This window comes from Lynx rufus, unplaced genomic scaffold, assembly GCF_022079265.1.
Source record: "Lynx rufus isolate CCGP_SWC_20201006 ecotype Redwood Valley unplaced genomic scaffold, mLynRuf1.p SCAF_8, whole genome shotgun sequence".
In the NCBI taxonomy this organism is placed as follows: Eukaryota; Metazoa; Chordata; class Mammalia; order Carnivora; family Felidae; genus Lynx; species Lynx rufus.
In genome coordinates, this window is record NW_025814896.1 from 65,394,433 (window position 1) to 65,406,450 (window position 12,018).

At 37.1% G+C, this 12,018-nt stretch overlaps 1 protein-coding gene across 2 annotated transcripts in view; it reads right to left on the bottom strand.

Annotated features, from left to right (window-relative positions):
- Nucleotides 1-12,018, bottom strand: part of SRBD1 (S1 RNA binding domain 1) — a 192,504-nt gene that overhangs the window by 34,205 nt on the left and 146,281 nt on the right. The window lies entirely within an intron of this gene.

Below are 12,018 nucleotides of genomic sequence, written 5' to 3' on the forward strand. Positions count from 1 at the left end.
CAAAGCCCGACGCGGGGCTCAATCCCATGAACTGTGATATCAAGACCTGAGTAGAAATCAAGAGTCAGATGCTCAACCAACTGAGCCACCCAAGTGCTCCATATTTTCAATTTTGATTCAATCAGGATTTAAAATAGTAGGCTTAATAGTGTACCATATATGCTCATTGTCCTCATTTATTCCAGACTGGAACAAATTCATGAACATTATACCTATACACTGAATTAAATCTTCCTAATTTTTTTGTATTTGAGGGTTAAAAAACCTTGTATTTAATTATAAAGAAAAATGGTATTTAACTTTATCATAGGCATAAGGGTATTACTTTGAGAAGCTTTTATTTTGAATTATGTTTAATTGTGTAAGACGTATACATATACCCATACATGTGTGATAGGTATCTTGGTTATGGTATAAAATGTACTTCCTACTGTGTATCACGATCAAAGGGTATGAAAAATAATGGTCTAAGCCAGTCATGGTGGTCCCATTCCATTTATTCCATGATGGCAAATGAAATACAAGGGTAAATCTGCTGAGGGCTTTAGAATAAGCCTTCTTTACTGAGAGGTTAAAGACTAACTTAAATAAAGACCCCTGTATATAGAGCCTTATGAAGAGCTGGATCTTTTCTTCTTTTCATTCAAATAGGACTACTGGAGCCAGGGTAAGCACTGTATCATGTGATTGGGATAAGCTTGAGGACAAAGCTGACTCCGTGAGGATGGCAGGTGGCACACATGGCTGGAATGTAGTTCTTCATGATACTCTTGAGACTTTATATTAACCAGTTCTGAACTCACCACTACTCTGACTTTATTGTAATGAAATTTCTCTACTATTTAATAAAGAATAATAAATTTACTTATTGTTCAACTCATGTGGAATTGGGATCTCTGATGTTTTTCTAACTGATGTTATTGTATCAAGGGGCTCAAGGTCTAGTGGGAAGGTTTGAGACAACAAAAACAGCAACCAATAACCTTACTACCAAAAACCCTTGAGATTTTACTGTCAGGCATTGTTATAAGGCTTTACAATATTATCTAATTTAATCCTTACAACAACTGTACAAAATCTGCATGTAATATAATGTGGCATCTTCACATGTTAAGAATTTATTCTAAGGAAATAGAAAGATATGTGCAAAGATAGGACGTGTGTGTACGCACAATCTAAAAATACACTCAGATGGGACTGATACAAATAAATTATAGTCACCAATGTGAACTATTATGAAGTCATTAAAACATGTAAATCAGAACAGCTATTTACCAAAACACCCTGTAAGATAACTTATGGAGTTTAAATATTTTTTAATTCCTCTAGTAGGGAGACTTACATTAGAAAATTTTCTGCAAGAATTGCTGTGACCTATACTCCTGGGTTTGGCCTACATTCTTCCCCAACTTTTTGCTTAGGAAAAGTATTAAAAAATTAACACTGTTTTCTAAAAGTACAAATCACCTACCTTTAGGGGAGGAAATAATGAATGAAGTTCCATATTGTCCCATAATAATATCTGTGGCAGTAAAGCAGAGGCATTGATTCTGTCATTCTAAAAACGTTTTCTAAGCGACTGTTATGAACCAGGCACTGGGCTGGCTGCGCTGGGTGTTTTGAGTACAGGGAAAAACATATGAAGTCCATGCCTTTAAGAAGCCCAGTTGACATCTGTGAAAAGCTGAGAGGAGACACACACCCCTACTGGCAGTCATGAGTAGAAGAGCAGGAGGACCCCAGGACTGGCTATGCTAATGGTCAAGGCCTTGATGCCAGAAAAATGAATTACTCCATTTTTTAAAAAGTTATCTAACTGAATTGTTGGATAAGTTACTTGAATTGTAGAAACAGTCTGTTTCAAATTCTAAGAAATATTGTTTGGGCCATTACATTTTTACCTAAAATTTATGAGATTTTAGGAATATAAGCACTCATTCATGCCAGTCAGCTTTTTTGAGGTCAGAATCCACGTTTTTATTATTACTCTACCACAAACTTCTGAAGAATTGCTGATCCAAACTGCTCTTTTTTTTTTTTTTTTTGGTCCTGAAGCACTAAAATTATCTCACAACTATTTTTAAAAAGTCCTTCCAGATGAAACCTTGTCTGTGGACTATAACTTTTACAGCAGTGAAACTGCATTTTGCATATTCCATATTAAACTTTAAATTTATTCCCAAGTTGTTTTCCCTATAATATTCTTGAGTATTTTCTTTATAAATTAATCACTCACTCATGGTTCTTCCTACCTCTTACTATCATCAAAATACAAAATGCAATTAGGAATTAAAGATGCAAAAAAGCTTTACAGGGAAAGTCTAGCCAATCACATAAAGCAAGGTGACTTCCTCATCTTGCATTGACTTTTCTTTGACATGTGACAGTTTTAAGAAGTCATCTAGGGGAGTGGGTACTGATGACCCATGAAACGCAGAACTGATAGAAGAATGGAGACATTTCAGAAAACAGAATATGTGCTTAAGAGTAGCTCCTTCTCTACTTCTTCAAAGCCAGTATACAGTATATTCCCTTTAAAGACTAAGACAATGTTCAGCATCATAGAAATACTGTATTTAACCTTCTAAAAACCTACGTGTTCTAGCTCTACTAGAGCAGAGATATTTATATGTAATGAGACAAATGCTCTTGATAAAAGCCTTTAAAATATTTCTTCATAAACACATTCTTTTAAGAAAAAATAGTTTGAACACTAACAGAATATTTTTATTTTTAAATGAACAAATTATACAGTGAACAATTCATTATGCTTATGGGACTCTGGGAATTAAGACGGCAAAGGGCATCAGTCTTTCAGTACTGTAGGGACTTTTTTTCAGACCTGGAAACATGAAGTATGGCCAGTGGTCGTAAGAGGGGGAAAAACAATACAGGAAGAGATTACCTTTGTAAATCCTCCTCCCTTAAAAAATCACATGGAAGGTATGCTGAAGACTCCTTTACTGCTAACTCAGTATTTAGGCACCCAGTTTAGTTTGCATTAACTTACGCTATTTAACATAAACCAATTTATTCAAGCCAACTTGACAGAAAGATCCCTGGGGCAACTGTCTTCCTTGTCCTGCACAAGACAAATGGAAACTAATTTTTAGAACCCAACCTTCTACCCTGACTCTAGGGCTAGAGTAGCCCCACTCTTAAGGCATGGATCTTCTGGGGGTTTTCAAAGGAGTGCCTACAGTTCTTCCAGTGACGTCTTCCCACTATGGATGGCTAGAACCCCTGTGTTTCCAGGGCAATGTATAACCTCTGGAATCTCCACTCAGCTCCCAAAGCCTCGGCAGCTTTTCTATGTTAGGCCTATGGAGTCTCTGCCTACATGTGTGCACATTAATATCTGGTTAAAATCTTTTGAAAAAAAAGCAAGACTTCTACTTTTTTTTTTTTTATGAAATTTATTGTCAAATTGGTTTCCATACAACACCCAGTGCTCATGCCAACAGGTGCCCTCCTCAATGCCCATCACCCACTTTCCCCTCCCTCCCACCCCCCATCAACCTTCAGTTTATTCTCAGTTAAGACTTCTCCTTTATTTACAATCGAGTAATTTGTACCAGAGTATTTTTCCCACGATAAACAACTAGAAAGCCAGGCATAATAAATCTAATTTTAGATGTTAGACAATAAGCAATGCAGGTCTATGAGTCTAGAGAGAGGAGAGCTACATGAGATGAGTCCCATAGCTGCCCATGATCTGTCTGACTTTGGAGACTGTGGCACGGGGAAGTGGCTAGCAGAGCACAGCCATCTCACTGAGCTGGGGAAGCAAAGATTAGAGTTCTGGCCAGCTGAAGTAACTGGACTTTTAAGAGTGGGATACCAGAGAGAACGGAGCTTTAAAGAGTATAACTCCAGAAATTTGTATGACACTCTGAAAGTATTTAGCCAAATACTAAGCTGCATATACCCAGGGCACCAGGACAAGACTCTATAAGACAAGTTAGAAAACAGCTGCCTGGGAGTTTTGGACTATACAGAGACTCCTGAAAATGCACAGAGCTGGGAGACACAGAATGTCCCTATCAGCCACAGTGGAGAAACCTCAATGAACACCCAGATACTCCAATAACGCTCTAGAATGGACAGGCCTTAGAAGTGGGGCTATTGTATCCATTAATCAGTTGATGGACATTTAGGCTCTTTCCATAATTTGGCTCTTGTTGAAAGTGCTGCTATAAACATTGGGATACAAGTGCCCCTATGCACCAGCACTCCTGTATCCTTTGGGATGAGCACTCGGTGTTGTATGGAAACCAATTTGACAATAAATTTCATATAAAAAAAAAGTGGAGCTATTGTAGTTCTAGAGTAGGGGGTGACTCTACACCCATCCTAACAAAGTTTATTAAGTAATCCTTGTCCAGATAAATTCACTGGTGTATTCTACGAAACATTTGAGGGAGAAATTATACCAATTCTCTACAATCCCCTCCAGAAAACAGCAGATTTATTCATACAGACCTTACTTGAATTACGATGGGGTTACATCCCGATATGCCCACTGGAAGTTGAAAATATCTCTAGGTCAAAAGTGTGTTGAATCCACCTAACCTACTGAACATGATAGCTTAGCCCAGCCTACCTTAAACATGTTCAGAACACTTACATTAGCCTACAGCTGGGCAAAATCATCTAACACAAAGACTGTTTTATAATAAAGTGTTAAATATCTCCTGTAATTCATTAAATACTGTCCTGAAAGTGAAAAACAGAATGTCTGTATGGGTACAGAATGGTTGTAAGCCTCGTTGTTTACCCTCAGGCTCATGTGGCTAACTGGGAGCTGTGCTTGCTACAGCTACCCAGTATCACGAGAGCATCATACCCCATGTTGCTAGCTCAGGAAGAGATGAAAACTCAAAATTCCAAGTATGGTTTCTACAGAATGTGTATTGCTTTCACACCATGTTAAAGTTGAAAAATCCTAAGTGAAACCACTACAAATAGGGGACTATCTGTCACGACATGAAAGCAACCAAGATGTTCTGCAGGAGGTAAATGGATAAACTGGCACATCCAGCCAATGGAATATTAATCACTGCTAAGGAGAAATGTGCCATCAAGCCCTGGTAAGATTTGGAGGAACCTTAAATGCATATTACTATGCGAAAGAAGCCAATCTAAAAAGGCTACACATTATATGGTTCTACCTCTATCGAATTATGAAAAATGAAAAACTATGGAGATAATACAAAGACCAGTGATTATCAGGAAAAGAGGGAGGAATCAGCACAGCACAGAGGATTTTTAGGGCAGTAAAACTGCTTTGTATACTATAATGGTGGATACATGTCACTAAACAGTTGTCAAGACCCACAGAATGTATTATACCAAAAGAGAATCCTCATATAAACTGTGGACTTTGGGTGATATTAATGTGTCAATTGTAAGAAATGTACCATTCTGGTGCAGGAAGTTGACAGGAAGATAGTGCATATGTGGGGACAATGAGGATATGAAAACTGTCTTTCCATTCAATTTTGCTATGAATCTAAAAACTGTTCTAGAAATAAAGTTTTTAAAAAGTTTGAAGTTTATTACAAAAAACCCACAACACTCCTCATAAGATTCAATCTGATGTGACAGAAAATTAACTGATTGCTGGAATAAAATTCAATACTATTTAAAAGAAGACAACAGAATTTGTAATCTCAACATCATCACAATGTCCACCATACAATAAAAAAATAACTAGACAAAGAAGAAGGCAAATATGCCCCATAACAGAATGGGCATGGAGAACCATCAATAAATAGAAACCAACCTCGGATAAACCCAGATACTGAAAACAGTAGACAGGAACTTTCACTCATGCAAAGGAAATATGGTCATAAATGAATAGATATGAAATAGCAGAAGATAAATGGAAACTATATAAATGGAAACTATAAATAACAAAATGGAAATTCTAGACCTGAGAACATAGTATCTGAAATGAAAAACTTACTGGATGGGGCGCCTGGGTGGCGCAGTCGGTTAAGCGTCCGACTTCAGCCAGGTCGCGATCTCGCGGTCCGTGAGTTCGAGCCCCGCGTCGGGCTCTGGGCTGATGGCTCAGAGCCTGGAGCCTGTTTCCGATTCTGTGTCTCCCTCTCTCTCTGCCCCTCCCCCGTTCATGCTCTGTCTCTCTCTGTCCCAAAAATAAATAAATGTTGAAAAAAAAAAAAATTTAAAAAAAAAAAAAAAAAAAAAAAGAAAAACTTACTGGACGGGTTTAACAGCAGACTGGAGATAAGCAGAAAAAAGGGAGATCAACAGAAATCATTCTGTCTGAAGAACAGAGATAGAGTAGAGCCTTCACAGCCTGTGTGACAATATCAAAACATTTAAATAGGTGTAATTGAAAAGAAGAGAGAATTTGAAAAAGTCATGACCAAAATTCCCAAAATATTTTGAAAAACTTAATGTATACAACAGAGAAGCTCAGTGAAGAATCTTACGAAGGATAAATATTAAGAAAGCCACATCTATGGATATGATAGTCAAACTACAGGAAAATAAAGAGAGAGAAAATTATAAAAGCAGACAGAAAGAAAGGACACATTGCATATGAGGAACAACAGGAGAAATGGCCAACTTCTTATCAGAAACAACAGAGGCCAGAGATGAAGAAATGACATCTTTAAAGTGCTGCATTAAAAAATAAGACTCAAAGTTAAAAACACCAAATTCTGTATCTTTCAAAGAAGGAAAAATAAAGGCATTTTAAGGTAGATGAGAACTCACTGCCAGCAGATTAGCACTATAAAAAATGTTAAAGGGAATTCTTCAGACTAAGGAAAATTGATACCAGACGGTAAATATGATAAATATATAATTATGTTCTAATTTTATTTAAAAGACATATGACCATTCAAAGCAAAAATTACAGAATAGTTTGGGATATATATATATGAAAATAATCACACAAAGAATGAAGGGTAGTGAGGTGGTATAATATTAACTCTCAGCAGACTATGAAAAGAATATAAATTATAATCACTACAGTAACCACCAAAAAAAAAAAAAAAAGCCAAGAAGTACAGATGAAAAGTTACTAAAAGAGTTAAAACAGAAAACTAAAAATTATTTCATTTTCTGTTAAAATAAAGCAGAAAAGGAAAAAAGGATAGAAAATAGATGGGATATATAGAAAACAAATAGCAAAATTGTAAATTTTAATTCAACCATATTAGTACACTAAATGTTAATGAAGTAAATGTTTCTATTAAAAGGCAAAGATTGTCAATTAACAAGAGACATACAGTAAATTATAAACAAATTGGTTGGAAGTAAAATGATTGAAACAAATATACTATGCAAATATTAAGACTACGAAGACTAGAGTGGATATATTAATATTAGACAAAAAAGACTTCAACACAAAATGCTTATTACCTAATTACAGAGCTTCAAAATACCTGTAGCAATTCAACTGTTAAGTGTTTTTACCTAAGAGAAAAAAAAAATTATTTTCATCTAAGGGAAAATTTTTTTTAAAAAAAAATTTTTTTTTTTCAACGTTTATTTATTTTTGGGACAGAGAGAGACAGAGCATGAACGGGGGAGGGGCAGAGAGAGAGGGAGACACAGAATCGGAAACAGGCTCCAGGCTCTGAGCCATCAGCCCAGAGCCTGACGCGGGGCTCGAACTCACGGACCGCGAGATCGTGACCTGGCTGAAGTCGGACGCTTAACCGACTGCGCCACCCAGGCGCCCCCTTTTTTTTTTTTTTTAATTTTTTTTTCCATCTAAGGGAAAATTTTAAGTATGTTCTCCCAAACCTTGTACAAAATATTTATGGCAGTTTTATTGACTAATAAGAAAAAACAGAAAACCCCCCAAACTAGGAATAGCCCAGGTGTCCATTAATAAGAGAATGGGTTAAAAATGTAGTTATGTTCATATTATGGAATACTATTCTGCAATAAAAAGAACTACCGATACATCCAAAAACATGGATGAATCTCACACACGTTAAGCTGATTGGAAGAACTCGGGTACAACAGACTATACATTATATGATTCCATTTATGTAAAATTCTAAAACAGACAAAACTAATCTATGGTGAAAACATGTGTGCTCTGAGTGTGAGAAGGGACAGTTGTAAATTTTCTGGGATGAGAGGAAAGTTCTACATCTTGATATGCATGGATTACACATGTCAAAACTTATTGCACTGTATCACTTTGCCCTTTTTTGTATGTAGATTATATCTTAAAAGAAAAAAGAATGGTAAATAAATAAAAATACCTAAGTTTCTGAATCATTAAGCTGGGAACAGTGATGCCTTTAACTACAGCTCAGTCTCAGGATTCATAGCTCTGGAACAGATGGCTGGGATACAACATATAGACCACTTCTGGTTTTTGTTCTTTGGAATCCGATGGTAGATGTTCTTCCCAGACATCTCACCTCCTGAACCTAAAAGGTAATTCTTTTTTGTACAAAGTAATTTGCAAATCCAGAATCATTCTCAGCACAGCTTCAGTAGACCACATAGGAACTTAGTTAATGACAAATGCACTCAGTTAGATGGCACAGACTGGCTAGTTAGCTGCTTGTTAGTTCTCATTAAGAACTATCTCATTGAGATCCTGCCCTAAAAAGTTCTCATGATGATTAAAATTTAAACATAACGTGTAACTTCTTTATGAAGTATGAAGCTAAAAAATGAGTCTTTGCTATCATACTAGTTCAGTGTTAAAATTCTAATCTAGTTTGGCTTTCATTTTGTCTTCTAGTAGGTGCTCTTATGTCCCCTAGTGGATACGGGTCGATATGGTAGAAGAAAGATAAGGGCAATACTAGCTAAGTAAAGGTCCATAAATCCTAAATGCCTGCCTTGCCCACATGCTTTTCCAAAGCAATGCCTCATACCACCCAATTCACCACAAAAAAAGAAAAACATTAACACATCTGAACTGGACCACACCTATCTGCCCCATGTGTGGTCAAATATAGGACTTGGACTAAAACATAATCCTGGTTTATGACACATGCATGAACAAATGCATACCAATTAGCTAGACATTTTGACCTGACATAATACAAAGAAGTCGGCATTTCCACTGTAAATCTCTGTTTATAAGATTTATAGCTTAGTCATAAAAGCAGACTTAAGAAAAATGTAGGGTACAAACATTTAGCCATGAGAGAGAAATTTCCCTTTTAATAAATTAAAAGTAACACAGTGTGTAGAAAATCTGATCTGAAACTTCTGTGTGTGTGAATGTGCACGTGAGAGAGAGAGAGACAGAGAGAAAAAGAGATCCTTGTGCATAGAAATTTTGACAGTCTACTATTTAAATTGTTAGGTGGGGACAGGGGGTAGGGATAAAAGGAGGATATAATATAAAGTAATAAAAAATGTTGTTTCCTCCCCAAATTGTAAAAACTAGGTTCCCTGTCCATATTTCCAGTAATAAGCATTAAGGATACATTTTGTCTCCCCAAATTCACATACATATACTCATATGTGGCCACACATACAGCCATATATGAAACATCTTCTGGTCCATTAAAACTGTGGACAGTACATTTTTCCCAATTACACCTGAGGCTGACAACACCAGCACAGAATCCATATTCATGTACTTCCACAGGTGAAGCATTAATATAGTAAGGCAAGGTTCCCTTTTGTTTGCCTCTGTATTACTGTGGCTGAGCCTAGGAGCTCCACAGAATCTGAAACAATTATTCCGCACCTAGCCTTCTGTACTGGGAGTGAAGACAGGGTTCCCAAACTCCATCCTCTACATCACTTTTATCCCCAGGTCCTTTTTTATTTTTATCTAGAGTACTTATCATCTACTACACACGGGTTTGTTGTGTGTGTGTGTGTTTGTGTGTTTAAAATATATAAATTTATATTTATATTTCATTCACTTCTATATCCTGGCACACAATAGGTGCTCAATCCTACTACTGTTTTAGTTTGCATTTCCTTGAGCACTGGTTTAGTTGAGGATCTCTTTGTGTGTTTCCTAGCCAGTTAGACTTTCCTCTGTATTCCCACTTCCTAACACTATGCTCCTTAGCACATGGTGGAGACTCAATAAATTACAACTTAAAGGCATAAAGGAAGGAACAATCAAGAGCCAATTTCTGGCAGTTTTGCTTTTGGATTCTTCTTGATGAAGCTGGGAATTTGGTTTAAGAAAAAGAGTTGCCTTAAAATAAAAGGAGATGCCAGTGACTAGAGATTGTTTAAGGGCATTACAGCAGTACAACCCACATTCGTATTATGGGAAAACTGTCCTAGCAAGCACCAATCAACAGCACGCTCAGGTGAAATCCGCAAATGAAATCTGAGATGCCCTAACATGGCATGTTAAGGCTAACCATGGTCACAGGATCTCTCATTCCAAGCCACCAAATCCTCTGGCGAACAGTTTCTGGTATGTTTCTAGGTCAAAAACAGTTCTTGTTAACTCATAGACTAATCTCTGAGGCTATTAATTAGAAAAGCTTAAGTCTTTCTTCTCTTGGCAACTGAATTAAACTTACGCTTCTGCCATTTTGAACATAAGCTAAAGTACAGCATCCTGTCACACAATAAAAGAAGACCAAGGAAGCTAAGAGATTTGACCTAGAATGTAAAAAAATCTTTACAAAGTCCTGACTTGCCAGCTCCCAGGTCAAGATCTCTGAGACTCATTCATAGGACTCCATTTACCATGGACGATCTCATCACCAGGATGAATAAAAATGGACTTAGGCACCTTTACCAGAAAGGAAGGTCAAAGAGCAAACTTTGATACAGGTACATAACCTTGATATTGCTAATAGGTTTGGGGACAAAATAACTTTTTTTTATGTTTATTTATATTTTGGGGGGGGGACAGAGTGTGAGCAGGGGAGGAGCAGAGAGAGAGGGAGACACAGAATTCGAAGCAGGCTCCAGGCTCTGTGCTGTCAGCACAGGGCCCAATGCGGGGCTTGAACTCATGAACTGTGAAATCGTGACCTGAGCCGAAGTCAGACACTTAACTGACGGAGCCACCCAGGCACCCTGAGGACAAAATACTTTTGATATGAAAATATGTTATATTTACACACAATTTTTTCGTTAAGACTCAATGTAGTATTTTCCCAAGATATCTCTGTGGGTCACTGCAGAATTGGGCAGAATCAAGCCCATTTGATCCATAGAATAACTGGGCCATGGACAAGGGTTAGGTCATAGAGTTAAAGAAAATACAAATTGGAGAATTCCAGAATTTAGAAGAGGGATACAGATGTTACTAAGGAAAGAATTCTAGGATATAAGAACTAAACACTGGTCCTTATAGGATCAGCTACACAAGCAGCTAAGAGCACAAATAATTCATGGTATTCATTTCTCAAACCACTAAGAGGAATACTCTGATGGAGTACATCTCAGAACTGACAATTTTAAATAAATTTGACTTTTAAAGTGAATTAGAAATTTACTTCCATTTTATATGAAAGCTTTTCTTCTTTATGTCCCTTCCCTTTTATAATATTCTAACAAAACTTCTTCCTTTCCCTTTGAAGCAGGGGTGTCTCTTGGTTCATAAGAGATGGTTTATAAATAACACCTACTATTTTGAACAGAAAATTTCAAGAGGCAACCCAATTCCGTCATTCCAACTGGAAGAAGTAGTAAGTTTCACTCTTTTTAAAAGTCACATTGATCCAGGTCACACTTAACTTTATCATTAATTACTGTGGCAGACAGACCCCAAGGAGACCCTCCAGAGAGATTCACCTCCTGGTGCTCACTCCTTGTATAATCCCCTCACCTTGAGTGTGAGCTTCCAAGCAGTGGAATATGACAGAGGTGACAGGATGTCACTCTTGTGATCAAGTTACCTAACAGGGGAAACGTGATTTTCCTAATTTCTTGACGAAGTAAGCAGTCATATTGAAGAAGCCCATGTGGCAAGGAACTGTGGGTGGCCTCTAGAACCTGAAAGTGGTCTCTAGCCAGCAGCCAGCAAAAAGCTGAAGCCCTCAATCATACAACTGGGAAATGAATTCTGCCAACAAC